The 18825-nt window shown below is 37.9% G+C and overlaps 10 non-coding genes across 10 annotated transcripts; all 10 read left to right on the forward strand.

The window, feature by feature from the left end:
- Positions 1-6193: 6193 nt before the first annotated feature.
- Positions 6194-6266, forward strand: TRNAN-GUU (transfer RNA asparagine (anticodon GUU)). Its single transcript has one exon. It is a non-coding gene; the product is annotated as a tRNA-Asn (tRNA).
- Positions 6267-7210: 944 nt separating this feature from the next.
- Positions 7211-7283, forward strand: TRNAN-GUU (transfer RNA asparagine (anticodon GUU)). The gene has a single exon. It is a non-coding gene; the product is annotated as a tRNA-Asn (tRNA).
- A 368-nt stretch (positions 7284-7651) lies between these two features.
- Positions 7652-7724, forward strand: TRNAN-GUU (transfer RNA asparagine (anticodon GUU)). The gene has a single exon. It is a non-coding gene; the product is annotated as a tRNA-Asn (tRNA).
- Positions 7725-15916: 8192 nt separating this feature from the next.
- Positions 15917-15989, forward strand: TRNAN-GUU (transfer RNA asparagine (anticodon GUU)). The gene has a single exon. It is a non-coding gene; the product is annotated as a tRNA-Asn (tRNA).
- Positions 15990-16504: 515 nt separating this feature from the next.
- Positions 16505-16577, forward strand: TRNAN-GUU (transfer RNA asparagine (anticodon GUU)). Its single transcript has one exon. It is a non-coding gene; the product is annotated as a tRNA-Asn (tRNA).
- Positions 16578-16651: 74 nt separating this feature from the next.
- On the forward strand, positions 16652-16724 carry TRNAN-GUU (transfer RNA asparagine (anticodon GUU)). Its single transcript has one exon. It is a non-coding gene; the product is annotated as a tRNA-Asn (tRNA).
- Positions 16725-17081: 357 nt separating this feature from the next.
- Positions 17082-17154, forward strand: TRNAN-GUU (transfer RNA asparagine (anticodon GUU)). Its single transcript has one exon. It is a non-coding gene; the product is annotated as a tRNA-Asn (tRNA).
- Positions 17155-17228: 74 nt separating this feature from the next.
- TRNAN-GUU (transfer RNA asparagine (anticodon GUU)) lies at positions 17229-17301 on the forward strand. The gene has a single exon. It is a non-coding gene; the product is annotated as a tRNA-Asn (tRNA).
- A 514-nt stretch (positions 17302-17815) lies between these two features.
- Positions 17816-17888, forward strand: TRNAN-GUU (transfer RNA asparagine (anticodon GUU)). The gene has a single exon. It is a non-coding gene; the product is annotated as a tRNA-Asn (tRNA).
- Positions 17889-18256: 368 nt separating this feature from the next.
- On the forward strand, positions 18257-18329 carry TRNAN-GUU (transfer RNA asparagine (anticodon GUU)). The gene has a single exon. It is a non-coding gene; the product is annotated as a tRNA-Asn (tRNA).
- Positions 18330-18825: the final 496 nt, after the last annotated feature.

Consider the following 18825-nt stretch of genomic DNA (forward strand, 5'->3'; position numbering starts at 1 on the left):
AATCGAATACGAATCGAATAGTAAATCTCCTTTTCGAAATCCGAATTGAGTACTCGTTCAAACGAATATTACTCGTTTAACAAAATTTCTGGTTCGAGTACTCGTTTTTTTTCGATTAATCGGTTTTACCAGACGAATATTCGTTTCAAAGCGATTAATCGTTTTCTAAATACACCTAGCAGTACTAGTTTTTTAAAATAGTACTCGAAAATTTTAATACTCGGTTTTATCAGACGGATATTCTTTTCAAAACAATTAATCGTTTCCTAAATACACGTAGCAGTCTAAAAATATTGTAGTTCCCCCATAGAATGGAATTTTTCCTAAGACTGAGTAATTTGTGAGAGAAAAACAAAACATCGCGAATTGCGCAATCGCAATGAAATTCCATAAACGAAACAGCTTCATATATGTCATGTGACCACAGTCCCTCCCATTTCTAATCGAATACTCGTTTTCTATTCGAATTTAGCCCCTTGGAAGCGATTATTCGGTTTAGGGAGCTGAATTCGTATGTAAATCGGTTATTCGAATTTCTTTTCGAATAATCTTTTGTTAATTCGAATACTCGTTTTTCTCCAAATGGCAAATTCGATTCGTCGAATCGAATAATCGATTCGAATTAAACGAATACTATTCGAAAATTCGAGTATTCGCACAGCCCTAGGAGAAACCAAAAGACAACCCCTAATACTGAGATTTGTACCATCGGTGAAGGCGGCTGGAAATTGCTGCCGACGGTAGCAATACTAATATTTACTAACTTTCCAGTCGATCACTAAGAACTGTAAACTTGTGGTTTCTTTTATGACTGGATTAGAAATAACGTTGGCTTCCTCAAAATCAAAGAAAATTGGCTTTTTTATTCGAGTTTTCGTATACGGGTTTTTCACAACGCTGCCAAGAGCAAGAGCTGTTCTGTGAAAGTGCAGAATCTGAACAGAAATTCCATACACTGTAAATAGAATATTTTGAAACAAAACTTTATTTGTTGCTTTGTACTTACGTTATCGGAGAGATTGGCATACTCCTTTACGGTTAAATCTCTGCATGTCTCAGTCTTATTAAGCATTAACTTATTTGCCAAGTCAGAATTTTCCTAAAAGCAAAGCTTTCAAACTTAGTATAATATCGCTTACAAGAAAGACGAGTTGAATCCGTTTAGCTTTGATTTAAAGCAAAATTGCAACTTAAAGCCCAATTTTTAAGAAAAGAACTTTGGTGAAAAGCGAGCCTCCAAAAACACAACAAATTATTTAAATTACTTACAATGAATTTATAGATTTTAGCGACGAAATTGCATTCGCTTAAACAAATGAAGTTCCTAATTGAAAATATCAAGTTTTGTTTAAAAGATTAAATGGAAAATAACTTCGCACAGTTAAATGTTCATTTTAATACCTAGCTCTAAAATAGTCGATCATATATTGTCTCTCTTCAACGTGAAACTTCATCTTCGGATATTAATTTATAATCAGAAATTTAATGCATAACTAAAGTTATCACTAAACTCTGCAATTTTATTGGACAACTCCCCAAATCTCTGAGAGTACTTTTGTGTTAGAAACAGTTTTGTTAATCTCGTATCTTTGTAACATGTTTGACGAATACGAAATGCATCAAATCCCCGAGCAGAAATTGCGTTCCAAGTTTCGATCAATATCATACTGTTTTAATTATTCAACAAAATAGGCTAAGAAATACTTATATTCCGTAAAACAAGATAGCGAAGTGTGTACTTAAATGAGCATCTAGATTCCTAAAAGCGTGAAAGAAACTTGACACTATTATTGAGAAGTTGGTTTCGTAGCCTTAAAGTAAAATTTAACGTAATACTGATCAATGTAGAAAATTGTTAAGTTCCTTTTTGCAGTCATTCGGTAATTCCAATGTTTTAAATTAAAATTGAAAATTCTAAATTGTTTTTTCAACGAAACTTGGTACAAAATCTTGGGAGTTTTCACTATTGGAAGAAATGCAAGTAATTGATAATACGTAAAGTAGAAGTTCTCAAGAGAGTGGATATCGCACATTCATATTGAGAAGACATTAAATTAGACTTTCGCGAAAGTTAGGTATAGTAAAATCGTTAGTGGTATCCATCCAAACGACACTAGAGTCCCGATAGTGTCAGTACTTTTAGTGCCATTGGTGACAGTTATTAAACCCATTATTAAGATCAAATATTATCGAATAGATCCATGAGATCAAAACTGGGGATTTTTAGTGCAACCTCTTGCGTAACACATATTCGAAACGGTAAATACTGTATAACCTTTTTCTTGATCATTTCATACCCCTTTAATCAAGATATCTTAGTAACGAACATATCTTTGCAAGCACTATGCTTATAAATAATACATTGCTTAAAATGTTGATTAACATTTACAGCACGTAATGAAGTTTTCCATTTTGTTTCACCTTAAAGGAAATATAAAAGAGCGTTAATTCCTGTTTTGTCTAAGTTAACGTATCTCTTTAAACGTCTATTTTCACAAGTGCAGTCATTGAAGTGCAATAATGTTCAACATTTGTTTATTCTCCCTTGAAATTGATTTTGCGACGCAGGTTCTTTTCGAATAATGAAGGTAGGTTTAAGTCTTCTGATAAAAATCAATAAGACGTCACGAAATTCGTAAACACCCATGAATTTGCCGATCTAAGCTATTTCAGTTTTTCCCAGTTAGTTTCACTAATCGTTACCTTTACTTTTAAAGCGTTACCTTCAATACTTTTACATTTAACTCGTTAAAGAAATAATGCAAATTTTACTAACTTTCCAGTCGATCATTAAGAACTGTAGACTTGTGGTTTCTTTTAGGACTGGATTAGATATAGTGATGGCTTCATCATAATCAAAGAAAATTGGCTCACTTATTCGAGTTTTCGTAATGCGGTTTACCACAACTCTACCAAGTTGAAGAGCAGTATGGTAACTGTGCAAAATCTGAAAACAAATTGCATACACTTGTAAATCAAAAATTTCGAGAGAGAAAAAGAAGTAAAATTTATATTCGGTACTTTCATTTATTTCTTAATTTGTACTTACGTTTTCCGACAGATTGGCATATTCCTTTACTGTTAAATCTCTGCATGTCTCAGTATTATTAAGTATTAACTTATTTGCCAATTCAGAATTTTCCTACGCAAATATTCTTGAACTTAGTATGGCATTGCTTATATGAAACACGAGCTTAAACATTTTGAGCCTTGTTTATACCAAAATTTCGGGAGTGCTTATGTAACCAAACCTAGCTTTTTGATGGTGTTTTGTATGTGGGTCTGTCTGTCTGTGTGTTTGTAGCGCGGGTACACGAAAAAAATGAAAGAGTGGATAGAAACCGAATTAGGCAAAATGTACCAGCAGCTCGGAGCTCGTAATGGGAAAGAATTGCGAAAGAATAAACATTACAGCATGATTACATCTATGGTATAAGTTAACAGCAGTTTTCCTGACTTCGAATGGACGTAAGACAAGTTTATCGGAACCCTTGTTATGAAAAGACCCTCTTCCAGCTCTTGGAAGTATTGGCAGATAAACATTGTCATCCTCAAAGAATTCACCCGGTTAGATTGCGGCAATTAACCCTCAAGTTTAGGTTTAATTTGATAAACGGTTGTATCGAAGCCCATATATTGAAACGGTGTAATATCAAAATATTTTCTCTAAACTTCGGTTTTGGGGTTTAGCGCCGGCGATAGGGAATGCGGGCACAGTAGCTAGAATGAGATAATATTTTCTGGTCAACGGTTCACGCTTTTGTTATAATTTACTGTGAAGCAACAATCACCTTATATTCCTATTTAGCTAGGCGTAGCTAAGAACTTAATTTACCCCGAAAATTGGGCCATCTCGAATATTACCTTAGCGAGTTAGAAAGCTTGAATACTGTACTACATAAGCACAAACGAAACTAACACGCCCCCTCCCCATCATCAACGACACCTATCTTATACGGAAATTTATTTACGTGACTTGTTAAGAGGAACTTTGGTGATAACCAAGCGTCCAAAAACTACTTATTATTAAATGTACTTAAAACAAATTTAAGGACAGACGCACTCAACTTGCAATCGCATAAACAAATTAAGTTTCTAATTGAAAATGTCAAGTTTTGTTTAACATATTAATTTGTAAATAGTTTTTCACCATTAAACGTTAATTTTATTACCTAGCTCTTAAATAGTCGATGATATATCTTTTCTCTTCAATGTAATACTTCATTCTAATACTAATTTCTAATCAGAATTTCATTGAATGTTCTGTCCAATCGAATTGAATTCGATCGCAGGTAATTTCATTCATCAATTAATACGTATAAATTAGCATAAATATTAAGAAAAATAAATGATCTCTTATTACAGAATAATTAGCACTTAATTTGTATTAAAAATAAGGACTACTGGGCCACCATTGGTTTAGCGGCGTCTGTTAAAACGAACCACTTACCCCTACCTCTCTCAGCCCATGTGAATTCTACCTATCTCGTAGTTTTATAGAACGCATTTCAAAGCTATCCCAAGAAATGAACAAAAAACCATTCAATAACTGAAGCTTTCACTATAAAATCACTAAACTACACTCTTCAATTTTATTGGACAACGCCCTAAATCTATGAGAGTACTTTTGTGTTGGCAACAGTTTTGTAAATCTCATATCTTTGTAACACGTTCGACAAAAAAACGAAATGCACATGATCCCCAAGCGAAGCCGAAAGCGCGTTCAAAGTTTCGATCAATATCATACTGATTTAAATGCTAAACAAAAACGGGCAAAGAAATACTTATATTACGTAAAACAAGATAATGAAAGGTGTACTTAAACGAGCCTCTAGACTCTTGAAAAACCGTGAAAGAGACTTGACACTGTTATTGAAAGGTTGATAATGTAGCCTTAAAAGTAAAAGTTAACATAATACTGATCAATGTAGAAAATTGTTAAATTCCTTTTTGCAGTCATTCGGTGATTCCAATCGTTTGAATTAAAAACAGCTCCTATTCTGAACTGTTTTATCGTCGAAACTTGGTACAAAATCTTTGAATTTTAACAAGTGAAAGACATTCAAATAATTGATAAGACGCCAAGTAAAAGTTCTCAAGAAAATGGTTATCGCGCATTCATATTGAGAGGACACTAAATTAGACTTTCTCGACAGTTCAGTAGTAAAATCGTTAGTGGTATCCATCCAAACAGCACTAGCTTCTCGGTAGTGTCAGCTACTTTTAGTGGCATTGGTGACAGTTATTAAACCCAGTATAAGGCTATATTTTCCCAGATTTTATTAACTTATAACCAAGTGTATTGTTATGTTCACGATGAAACTTAAATTGTGTAAAAATGTAAACCAAGAAATAAGTTAGAAACAACACTTAAATGAAATACTTATTATCGAATAGATCCATGAGACCAAAATTGCTTTTGTTTCTGAGCCAACTGGGGATTTAGTGCAACCTCTTGTCTAAACATATTCGAAACGGTAAATATTGTATAACCTTTTTCTTGATCATTTCATATCCCTTTAATCAAGATATCTTAGTAACGAACTTTTAAATGAAAAATGTTCATTAACGTAATGAAATTTTTTCCATTACTTTTGACCTTAAAAATATAAGAGTGAAAATTCCTGTTTAATCTCAGTTAAGGTATCATTATAAATACTGTTAAAACCCATTTTCACAAGTGCAGGCATTGAAGTGCAATAATGTTCAACATTTGTTTATTCTCCCTTGAAATAGATTTTTACGACGCAGGTTGTTTTCGCAAAGTAGGTTTAAGTTAAGTAAGACTTCAAGAAATTAGTAAACACCCATGAATTTGCCCGAAATTAAATCTTTTAGACCCCATGTTCTTTGACTATTTTCACTAAGTGTGATCTAAAAACACACCCTTTAGGCTAATTTACAACATGGTTATCAGAATAACCCTGTATGAAGCTCTTTTTATAACCTCATGGAACAGTGTCGATTATATCCTCTTACTTCACGATAATTACGAAACCATTACATGAGGAGACAATAGTGTTCATTTTGTGTTAGATAACTTATGGCTTTCTTTATTCACTACAAACCTTTTACATTTAACTATTTTCTCTACTGCTAATTTTCCGAACAAGATAACAACAATGAAAGCTCCTTCACTCGCTTCAAATTGGCAAAATTTTTCCACAATACGTGACAATCAATATTTTTCTTAGCTTCCGTGGCGCAATGGTTAGCGCGTTCGGCTGTTAACCGAAAGGTTGGTGGTTCGAGCCCACCCGGGAGCGTTGTTTTGACGTCTTAGAAGTAACGTAAAAAGGCAAAATTTTTCCACAATACGTGACAATCAATGTTTTTCTAAGCTTCCGTGGCGCAATGGTTAGCGCGTTCGGCTGTTAACTGAAAGGTTGGTGGTTCGAGCCCACCCAAGAGCTTTGTTTTGAAGTCTTAGAAGTAACGTAAAAAGGCAAAATTTTTCACAATACATGACAATCAATCTTTTTCTAAGCTTCCGTGGCGCAATGGTTAGCGCGTTCGGCTGTTAACCGAAAGCGAGGTCGTTCGAGCCCACCCGGGAGCGTTGTTTTGAAGTCTTAGAAGTAACGTAAAAGGGCAAAATTTTTCCACAATACCTGACAATCAACCATTTTCTAAGCTTCCGTGGCGCGATGGTTAGCGCGTTCGGCTCTTTACCGAAAGGTTGGTGGTTCGAGCCTACCACTGAGCGTTGTTTTGAAGTCTTAGAAGTAACGTAAAAAGTCACAATTTTTCCGCAATACCTGACAATCAATCATTTTCTTAGCTGACGTGGCGCAATGGTTAGCGCGTTCGGCTGTTAACCGAAAGGTTGGTGGTTCGAGTCCAACCGGGAGCGTTGTTTGGAAGTATTAGAAGTAACGTAAAAAGGCACAATACGTGAAACTCAATATTTCTCTAAGCTTCCGTGGCGCAATGGTTAGCGCGTTCGGCTGTTAACCGAAAGGTTAGTGGTTCGAGCCCACCCGGGAGCGTTGTTTGGACGTCTTAGAAGTAACGTGAAAAGGCACAATTTTTCCACAATACGTGAAAGTCAATATTTCTCTAAGCTTCCGTGGCGCAATGGTTAGCGCGTTCGTCTGTTAACCGAAAGGTTGGTGGTTCGAGCCCACCCGGGAGCGTTGTTTTGAAGTTTTAGAAGTAACGTAAAAAGGCAAAATTTTTCCACAATACGCGGCAATCAGTCTTTTTCTAAGCTTCCGTGGCGCAATGGTTAGCGCGTTCGGCTGTTAACCGAAAGGTTGGTGGTTCGAGCCCACCCGGGAGCGTTGTTTCGACGTCTTAGAAGTAACGTAAAAGGGCAAAATTTTTCCACAATACGTGACAATCAATGTTTTTCTAAGCTTCCGTGGCGCAATGGTTAGCGCGTTCGGCTGTTAACCGAAAGGTTGGTGGTTCGAGCCTACCACTGAGCGTTGTTTTGAAGTCTTAGAAGTAACGTAAAAAGGCACAATTTTTCCCCAATACCTGACAATCAATCATTTTCTTACCTTCCGTGGCGCAATGGTTAGAGCGTTCGGCTGTTAACCGAAAGGTTGGTGGTTCGAGCCCAACCGGGAGCCTTGTTTGGAAGTCTTAGAAGTAACGTGAAAAGGCACAATTTTTCCACAATACGTGAAAGTCAATACTTCTCTAAGCTTCCGTGGCGCAATGGTTAGCGCGTTCGGCTGTTAACCGAAAGGTTGGTGGTTCGAGCCCACCCGGGAGCGTTGATTTGAAGTCTTAGAAGTAACGTAAAAAGGCAAAATTTTTCCGCAATACCTGACAATCAATCATTTTCTAAGCGTCCGTGGCGCAATGGTTAGCGCGTTCGGCTGTTAACCGAAAGGTTGGTGGTTCGAGCCCACCCAAGAGCTTTGTTTTGAAGTCTTAGAAGTAACGTAAAAAGGCAAAATTTTTCCACAATACATGACAATCAATCTTTTTCTAAGCTTCCGTGGCGCAATGGTTAGCGCGTTTGGCTGTTAACCGAAAGGTTGGTGGATCCAGCCCACCCGGGAGCGTTGTTTTGAAGTCTTAGAAGTATCGTAAAAAGGCAAAATTTTTCCACAATACCTGACAATTCTAAGGGAGCGGTAGCTCCCTTAGATAAGGCCTGATGACGGCTTTAATGTATAAGGAAGGTTTTTGGATTGGTTTTAACTTTTTTCGTATTATGTTTATTGTTTCGAAATTTTTCTACTGAACTAAAATCCGGGCCCTTAGTATGTGGTAAAAATTTCAAGATGATCCACCTAACAGTTTATTTTATAAAGCATAAAGTTGCTAAGGGTGGTTTTCATTTCCATAAAATTAATCACAGATTTTGGCGAAAAACTAGAGAATCTCCATAGAAATAACATGGGAAATTTTCCAAACTTACCCATTTTGTAACTACCCTTACAAAAATAACTATACGTTTGATAGATTTGAAAACGGTCTTAAATGAAAGCCCCATTTTTAAAGTGGGCGCCAATTTTTGTTTCATTACGAAAAACAAAGTTTAAGTATTGTTTTTAATAGTTTTAAGTACCTGCTCCGAATTACGTGGTTTACCTTTAAACTGTGGAACTTAAGACTTTTTTGCTTGGGTTAAGTAATAAAGAAAGTCATTCTAGGACTTACGTCGTTTTACTGCGGATAATCAAATTGGTAGGGCAATTAGCTAACTTAATTGTCATTATAACTATTGCGCGTCCAACTAATTTAGTTGCGAAGTACGGATTAAACTTAATTAAACAAAATAAGCAATTAAAGATAATTAAACAAAATAAGCAATTAAAGATAATTACCAATTATAGGTAATTAAATTTTTACACGAGTCTAAACTATAACATCTGTTTGTGTACAAGTCTACGGAATCTGTTTAAGCGCAGACCTACAGAATATTTTTGTGCAAAGGAGTATAAAATCTCTTTGTGCAGAGGCCTATGCAATCATTTCGTGCACAGGCCTATGGAATATTGTTTTACACAGGCCTCTGGAATATTGTTTTACACAGGCCTATGGAATATTGTTTTACACAGGCCTATGGAATATTGTTTTACACAGGTCTACGGAATGTTTTTGTGCAAATCTGCATGGAATCCTTTTGAGTATAGGAGTATGGAATCTTCTGTGCACAGGTATATGGAATTTTTTGTTCATGGGTCTATGGTATATTTATGTGCACAAGTTTGAAGAATCTTTATTTGCACAAGTTTGAAGAATCTTTATGTGCACACTAGTCTGAAGAATCTTTATGTGCACACAAGTCTGAAGAATCTTTATGTGCACACAAGTCTGAAGAATCATTATGTGCACACAGTCTGAAGAATCTTTAGTTGCACACAAGTCTGAAGAATCAATATGTGCACACAAGTCTGAAGAATCTTTATGTGCACACAAGTCTGAAGAATCTTTATGTGCACATAAGTCTGAAGAATCTTTATGTGCACACAAGTCTGAAGAATCATTATGTGCACACAAAAGTCTGAAGAATCTTTATTTGTCCAAGTGAAAAATCTTTATTTGCACAGGTCTACAACTTCTGTTTGTGCACAGGTCTACGACTTCTGTTTGTTCACGGTCTACGACCTCTGTTTGTGCACAGGTCTATGGAATCTGATTTGCTCATTTCTATGACATCTGATTTGCTCATTTCTATGACATCTCTTTTTGCGCAAGTCAATAACATTTGTTTATGCTCAAGTCTAAAACATCTGTTTGTACACAAGCCTAAAACATCTGTTTGTGCACAAGTCTAAAACATCTGTTTGTACACAAGACTAAAACATCTGTTTGTACACAAGACTAAAATATCTGTTTGTGCACAAGACTAAAACATCTGTTTGTGCACAAGTCTAAAGCATCTGTTTTTGCACAAGTCTAAAGCATCTGTTTGTGCACAAGTCTAAATCATCTGTTTGTGAACAAGTCTATAACACCTGTTTGTGATCAATTCTATAACACCTGCTTGTGATCAATTCTATAACACCTGCTTGTGAACAAGTCTATAACATCTCTTTGTGCACAAGTCTATGACATCTGTTTGTGCACACGCGAGTGACTTCTGTCTGAGCAAAGGTCTACGGAATATTTTTGAGCACGGGTCTACGTATCATTTTTGTGCAAATGGGTATGGAATCTTTTTGAGCATAAGGGTTTGAAATCTGTTTGAGCATAAGGGTTTGAAATCTGTTTGAGCATAGGGGCATTGAAAATGTTTGTGCATAACTCTATGGAATCTGATGTGCACATGTCTATAACATCTCTTTTTGCGCGAGTCTCCGACATTTCTTTGTGCACAAGCCTGTGATTCTATTTGTGCACAAGTGTACGAAATATTTTTATGCATTGGTGTACGGAATATTTTTATGCACAATAGTACGGAATTTTTTTGTGCACAGGTGTACGGAATATTTTTGTGTATAGGTGTATGGAATATTATGGTGAAAATGGATTTGGAATATTTTTGTGCACAGGTGTACGGAATATTTTTGTGAAAATGGATACCGAATATTTTTGTGCACAGGTGTACGTGATAGTTTTGTGCACAGGTGAACGTGATATTTTTGTGCAAATGGGTAAGGAACATTTTTGAGCATAGGGATATGGAATATTTTTGTGCAGAGGTCCATTGATTTTTTTGTGTACAGGTATATGGAATGTTTTTGTGCAGAAGTCCGTGGAATATTATTGTGTACAGGTATATGACTCATGTTTGTGCACAAATCTATAGAATGTTTTGTACACCGGTCTAGGACATATGATTGTGCACAAGTCTATGGCATCAGTTTGTGCAAAAGTCTAAGGTATTGTTTTTGCACAAATATTTGACATCTATTTTTGCACAAGTCCATGGTATCTGTGTGTACAGGTCTACAAAATATGTTTGTGCACAAGTCTGAAGAATCTTTATGTGCACAAGTCTACGGAATGTCTTGTGCAAATGTCGATGACATCTCTTTTTGAGGAAGTCTATGAAATCAGTTTTTTACACAAGCATATGACATCTGTTTGTGCACAAGTCTATAACATCGGATTGTGCAAAACCGTGTGACTTCTGTTTGTGTACAAGTCTGTGGAATCTATTTGTGCACGAGTCTACGTAATATATTTGTGCGCAAATCTATGGAATCTGTTTATGCGCTAGTCTACGGCATCTGTTTGTGCACGGGTCTACGGAAAATGTTTGTGCAAATGGGTGTGGAATATTTTTGAGCATATAGGGGTATGGAATGTTTCTGAACAGGTCCAAGGCATGTTTTTGTGCACAGGTCCATGGAATATTTTTGTACACAGGTCTATGTCACATGTTTATACAAAAGCCAATAGAATATTTTGTGCATAGGTCAATGGAATCTTTTTGTGCACAGCACAGTTTTATGAAATGTTTTGTGCGCAGGTCTAGGAAATATTTCTGTGCAAATGGTTATGGAATAGTTTTGTGCTATGGGTATGAAATCTTTATGTACACAGGTCTATGGAATCTTTAGCGCGCAGGTCTATGGAATCTTTATGTGCACAAGCATATATAATGTTTTGTGCATAGTTCCATGAAATATTTTGTGCACATCTTCATGAAATCTTTTGTGCACAGGTCTATGGAAACTTGATGTGCACAAGTCTATAGAATGTGTTTGTGCACATGTCTATGACTTCTGTTTGTGCACAAAACTATGGAATCTGGTTTGAACATGTCTATGACATCTGTTGTGCACAAGCCTGTGACTTCCACAAGTCTACGCAATTTGTTTGTGCACATGGCTACGGAATCTCTGCACAGATCTCCGGAATCTGTTTGTACACAGGCCTACGACATCTGTTTGTGCACAGGTTTACGGAATCTGTTTCCTTACAGGTCTACGGCATCTGTTTGTGCACAGGCCTACGGGATAGTTTTTTGAGCACAGGTCTAGGGAATCTTTTGTGCACAGTTTTATGGAATCTCTTTGGGCCCAGGTCTATGGAATATTTTTGTGCACAGGTCTATGGAATCGTTTTGTGCAAATGGGTATGGAATCGTTTCGTGCAAATGGGTATGAAATTGTTTTGTGCAAATGGGTATGGAATCTTTATGGAAACAGGTCTATGACTTCTGTTTGTAAACAAGTCTAAGACTTCTGTTTGTGCACTAGTCCGTGGAATCTGATGTGCACAAATCCTTGACATCTCTTATTGCGCAAGTCTATGATGTATTTTTTGTGCAAGTCTATGACATCTGTTTGTGCACAACCCTGTGACTTCCGTTTGTGTCCAAGTATCCGGAATCTGTTTGTGCACATGTCTACGGTATCTGTTTGTGCACATGTCTACGGTATCTGTTTGTGCACATGTCTACGGTATCTGTTTGTGCACAGGTCTACGGAATATTTTTGTGCACAGGTCTACGGAATATTTTTGTGCACAGGTCTACGGAATATTTTTGTGCACAAGCCTACTGAATCGGTTTGTGCAGAGGTCTAAGGAATCTGTCTTTGCAAAGGCCACTGCATTTGTTTGTGCACAGGTCTAAAGAACATTTTTCTGCAAATGGATACGGGATATTTTTGTGCAAATGGATACGGGATATTTTTGTGCAAATGGATATGCAGTATTTTTGTGCACTGGTGTACGAGATATTCTTGAGCATATTTTTGAGCATAGGGGTATGGAATGTTTTTGTGCAGAGGTCCATGGAATCTTTTTGTGTACAGGTATATAACATCTCTTTTTGCACAAGTTTATGACATCTGTTTCTGCGTAAGTCTATGACATCATTTTGTGCGCAAGTCTATGACATCAGTTTGTGTTCAATTCTAAGGTATCTGTTTGTGCACAATTCTAAGGGATCTGTTTGTGCACAATTCTAACGGATCTGTTTGTGCACAAGTCTACGGGATCTGTTTGTACACAATTATATGACATGTGTTTTCATAAGTCTATGTTATCTACGAAATATGTTTGTGCACTCAGGGTTACCACAAATAACCTTGTAATAGTTATAGGAAAATAGGAAATTTGCAATTTATTTACAGGAAATAATGGGAGACTAGCTGTTACCCGCGGCATCGCTTGAGTGTAGTAAGAACTCCATCAAGTATGGGTACATTTTACTGAGTCGACTAATATTTTTGTAGCATCCTAGGAGCGAAGGCACTCGGCGTCGCCCATCAGCTCGTCGGGACATTTTTTATTACTTTACACGCAGACATTCTATAAAGAAAGGTTATTAAATATCTGGCCGCCATTTAAAATGATGGCAACAAATCGATCCCGAAAGACCATATATATATAGGTTAAAGGAATCCAGTGTACTAATTATTTGTGAAATCGGTTGAAACTCACGGACTTTCTTACAAAGAGAAGATTTGTTACATTTCTGTGCGCCAATTATGAAGATGGCGGCGGATTGGAAAAATCTTTCTTAGTACGCGCCTACTACTTACGAGTTACAAAGGAGCTTTGGTTTAATTATAACCATAAGTTCGTAAGATATGTTACATAAATTTGTCACTGGAAACTGAGAGCTTGTCTCGAAGTGACGTAAATGAAACGTCATAGCTTCTCGTAAAGCGACGCCTGATGAGGCCCTGTCAAAGGCTTAGTACAGACTAAATAGGAAGATGGAGTAGAAAATCGCGTGTAGTCAATTCTCGCGTCGTTCTCGAACTAGCTCTCATTAAGTCTCTAGCATTTCGAAATATAGGAAGTGTCATACTTATGGAACGTAATCTTAGAAACATATGCTATAACTTTAAAACATCACAGACTTCCCCGACAAATATTTTTAGAGGCTTCCATAGCTTTGGTGATATATAACAAAACCAAAAGTGAGAGCGCACAAAATATCTACAATTTCAAAAAATCGGAAAATATAGGAAAATTATCGAAATTATAGGAACTAATAGGAAGACATCCGAAAATAGGAAAAATTATAAAATTTAGGAAATGTGGTCACCCAGCGCAGGTCTACGGAATATGTTTGTGCACAGGTGTATAGATTGTTTTTGTACACAGGTCTACGTAATATTTTTTTAGCCTAAGTCTTCGGAATCTATTTGTATTATTGCATCCACTGTGCTTTGCACGTGAAAACGACGGGAAGGCAATTTGAGTTGGACCGGGCGTTGAAGCAATCAAGATTAATACTTCTATAATAGATGGTTAGGGCCTTGTTAGTTCAAACGTGGTAACTAATATACGCGCAACACCACAAGACTTAAATGGAGCGCCTGCTTTTCAGTATACGTTTTAAAATACTTGTTTCTAAACAGTTTTAATTCATATTAAGACTGAAGTGACAGATATTTATCAAAACTGTCTTTGTACACAAAGACGCGAAAAAGTAAGAGATAAGTGTAGAAAATTAATTGTTTGAAGTAACAGATATTCAAATTTTCATTTTTGAAGACGTGATTATAAAACATCAATTATTTGAAAAAATTTCTTATCTTAGTTTTTTTCACAAAATTTTCAGAGAAACTACCTTGATACTACTGTTTATTTTCGAGAAACATTTGCTTCGAGGAAGTTCAAATACTCGGATATCTGAAAAATAGAGCTAGTATTTATTTTTATATTTCAAAATTGAAAATATTGCGAACCGAAAATTACATTCGCCCTTTGACTGTGATGTAGTTATTAGAGTCAAAAGGATCTGTAGCTTTGAGAGATATACAACACGTCAATTTTTGAAACCTCGAAATCTTTAAAATAAACGAACACGTTTTGTTAAGTTTTCATGCTTGTTTTATTTTGTCTGCTATCAACAATTTTCTGCCCATTTTATTCTCCTTATAGGCCCGAATACTCAAACTAACTCTAAATTTTAAAAAGAAAATAAAATGCATACGTTTTCTATTTTTAAAATGATGCACATGTTTAAGGATAAAATATTTTACTTAAGGAATTTTGGTGAAAAAAACTAAGATAAGAAATTTTTTCAAATAATTGATGTTTTATAATCACGTCTTCAAAAATGAAAATTTGAATATCTGTTACTTCAAACAATTAATTTTCTACACTTATCTCTTACTTTTTCGCGTCTTTGTGTACAAAGACAGTTTTGATAAATCAAACATGTTCTAAGCTTCCGTGGCGCAATGGTTAGCGCGTTCGGCTGTTAACCGAAAGATTGGTGGTTCAAGCCCACCCGGGAGCGTTGTTTTGAAGTCTTAGAAGTAACGTAAAAAGGCAAAATTTTTCCGCAATACCTGACAATCAATCTTTTTCTAAGCTTCCGTGGCGCAATGGTTAGCGCGTTCGGCTGTTAACCGAAAAGGAGGTCGTTCGAGCCCACCCGGGAGCGTTGTTTTGAAGTCTTAGAAGTAACGTAAAAAGGCAAAATTTTTCCACAATACCTGACAATCAAACATTTTCTAAGCTTCCGTGGCGCAATGGTTAGCGCGTTCGGCTGTTAACCGAAAGGTTGGTGGTTCGAGCCCAACCGGGAGCGTTGTTTGGAAGTCTTAGAAGTAACGTAAAAAGGCACAACACGTGAAAATCAGTAATTCTCTAAGCTTCCGTAGCGCAATGGTTAGCGCGTTCGGCTGTTAACCGAAAGGTTGGTGGTTCGAGCCCACCCGGGAGCGTTGTTTTGAAGTTTTAGAAGTAACGTAAAAAGGCAAAATTTTTCCAGAATACGCGGCAATCAATCTTTTTCTAAGCTTCCGTGGCGCAATGGTTAGCGCGTTCGGCTGTTAACCGAAAGGTTGGTGGTTCGAGCCCACCCTGGAGCGTTGTTTAGAAGTTTTAGAAGTAACGTAAAAAGGCAAAATTTTTCCGCAATACTTGACAATCAATCATTTTCTAAGCTTCCGTGGCGCAATGGTTAGCGCGTTCGGCTGTTAACCGAAAGGTTGGTGGTTCAAGCCCACCCGGGAGCGTTGTTTTGACGTCTTAGAAGTAACGTAAAAAGGCAAAATTTTTCCACAATACGTGACAATCAATCTTTTTCTAAGCTTCCGTGGCGCAATGGTTAGCGCGTTCGGCTGTTAACCGAAAGGTTGGTGGTTCGAGCCCACCCGGGAGCGTTGTTTTGAAGTTTTAGAAGTAACGTAAAAAGGCAAAATTTTTCCACAATACGCGGCAATCAACCTTTTTCTAAGCTTCCGTGGCGCAATGGTTAGCGCGTTCGGCTGTTAACCGAAAGGTTTGTGGTTCGAGCCCATCCGGGAGCGTTGTGTAGAAGTTTTAGAAGTAACGTAAAAAGGCAAAATTTTTCCGCAATAGCTGACAATCAATCATTTTCCAAGCGTCCGTGGCGCAATGGTTAGCGCGTTCGGCTGTTAACCGAAAGGTTGGTGGTTCGAGCCCACCCAAGAGCTTTGTTTTGAAGTCTTAGAAGTAACGTAAAAAGGCAAAATTTTTCCACAATACATGACAATCAATCTTTTACTAAGCTTCCGTGGCGCAATGGTTAGCGCGTTCGGCTGTTAACCGAAAGGTTGGTGGTTCAAGCCCACCCGGGAGCGTTGTTTTGAAGTCTTAGAAGTAACGTAAAAAGGCAAAATTTTTCCACAATACCTGACAATCAAACATTTTCTAAGCTTCCGTGGCGCAATGGTTAGCGCGTTCGGCTGTTAACCGAAAGGTTGGTGGTTCGAGCCCACCCGGGAGCGTTGCTTTGAAGTCTTAGAAGTAACGTAAAAAGGCAAAATTTTTCCGCAATACCTGACAATCAATCTTTTTCTAAGCTTCCGTGGCGCAATGGTTAGCGCGTTCGGCTGTTAACCGAAAGGTTGGTGGTTCGAGCCCACCCGGGAGCGTTGTTTTGAAGTTTTAGAAGTAACGTAAAAAGGCAAAATTTTTCCACAATACGTGACAATCAATGTTTTTCTAAGCTTCCGTGGCGCAATTGTTAGCGCGTTCGGCTGTTAACCGAAAAGGAGGTCGTTCGAGCCCACCCGGGAGCGTTGTTTTGAAGTCTTAGAAGTAACGTAAAAAGGCAAAATTTTTCCACAATACCTGACAATCAAACATTTTCTAAGCTTCCGTGGCGCAATGGTTAGCGCGTTCGGCTGTTAACCGAAAGGTTGGTGGTTCGAGCCCAACCGGGAGCGTTGTTTGGAAGTCATAGAAGTAACGTAAAAAGGCACAACACGTGAAAATCAATATTTCTCTAAGCTTCCGTGGCGCAATGGTTAGCGCGTTCGGCTGTTAACCGAAAGGTTGGTGGTTCGAGCCCACCCGGGAGCGTTGTTTTGAAGTTTTAGAAGTAACGTAAAAAGGCAAAGTTTTTCCACAATACGCGGCAATCAATCTTTTTCTAAGCTTCCGTGGCGCAATGGTTAGCGCGTTCGGCTGTTAACCGAAAGGTTGGTGGTTCGAGCCCACCCGGGAGCGTTCTTTTGAAGTTTTAGAAGTAACGTAAAAAGGCAAAATTTTTCCAGAATACGCGGCAATCAATCTTTTTCTAAGCATCCGTGGCGCAATGGTTAGCGCGTTCGGCTGTTAACCGAAAGGTTGGTGGTTCGAGCCCACCCGGGAGCGTTGTTTAGAAGTTTTAGAAGTAACGTAAAAAGGCAAAATTTTTCCGCAATACCTGACAATCAATCATTTTCTAAGCTTCCGTGGCGCAATGGTTAGCGCGTTCGGCTGTTAACCAAAGGTTGGTGGTTCAAGCCCACCCGGGAGCGTTGTTTTGACGTCTTAGAAGTAACGTAAAAAGGCAAAATGTTTCCACAATACGTGACAATCAATCTTTTTCTAAGCTTCCGTGGCGCAATGGTTAGCGCGTTCGGCTGTTAACCGAAAGGTTGGTGGTTCGAGCCTACCACTGAGCGTTGTTTTGAAGTCTTAGAAGTAACGTAAAAAGGCACAATTTTTCAACAATACGTGAAAGTCAATACTTCTCTAAGCTTCCGTGGCGCAATGGTTAGCGCGTTCGGCTGTTAACCGAAAGGTTGGTGGTTCGAGCCCACCCGGGAGCGTTGTTTTGAAGTTTTAGAAGTAACGTAAAAAGGCAAAATTTTTCCACAATACGCGGCAATCAATCTTTTTCTAAGCTTCCGTGGCGCAATGGTTAGCGCGTTCGGCTGTTAACCGAAAGGTTGGTGGTTCAAGCCCACCAGGGAGCGTTGTTTTGACGTCTTAGAAGTAACGTAAAAAGGCAAAATTTTTCCACAATACGTGACAATCAATCTTTTTCTAAGCTTCCGTGGCGCAATGGTTAGCGCGTTCGGCTGTTAACCGAAAGGTTGGTGGTTCGAGCCTACCACTGAGCGTTGTTTTGAAGTCTTAGAAGTAACTTAAAAAGGCACAATTTTTCAACAATACGTGAAAGTCAATACTTCTCTAAGCTTCCGTGGCGCAATGGTTAGCGCGTTCGGCTGTTAACCGAAAGGTTGGTGGTTCGAGCCCACCCGGGAGCGTTGTTTTGAAGTTTTAGAAGTAACGTAAAAAGGCAAAATTTTTCCACAATACGCGGCAATCAATCTTTTTCTAAGCTTCCGTGGCGCAATGGTTAGCGCGTTCGGCTGTTAACCGAAAGGTTTGTGGTTCGAGCCCATCCGGGAGCGTTGTGTAGAAGTTTTAGAAGTAACGTAAAAAGGCAAAATTTTTCCGCAATAGCTGACAATCAATCATTTTCCAAGCGTCCGTGGCGCAATGGTTAGCGCGTTCGGCTGTTAACCGAAAGGTTGGTGGTTCGAGCCCACCCAAGAGCTTTGTTTTGAAGTCTTAGAAGTAACGTAAAAAGGCAAAATTTTTCCACAATACATGACAATCAATCTTTTTCTAAGCTTCCGTGGCGCAATGGTTAGCGCGTTCGGCTGTTAACCGAAAGGTTGGTGGTTCAAGCCCACCCGGGAGCGTTGTTTTGAAGTCTTAGAAGTAACGTAAAAAGGCAAAATTTTTCCACAATACCTG

The sequence above is a fragment of the Phalangium opilio genome, unplaced genomic scaffold (genome assembly GCF_054372755.1).
Source record: "Phalangium opilio isolate 3A_F unplaced genomic scaffold, DU_Popi_V2 ptg000053l_1, whole genome shotgun sequence".
Taxonomy (NCBI): domain Eukaryota; kingdom Metazoa; phylum Arthropoda; class Arachnida; order Opiliones; family Phalangiidae; genus Phalangium; species Phalangium opilio.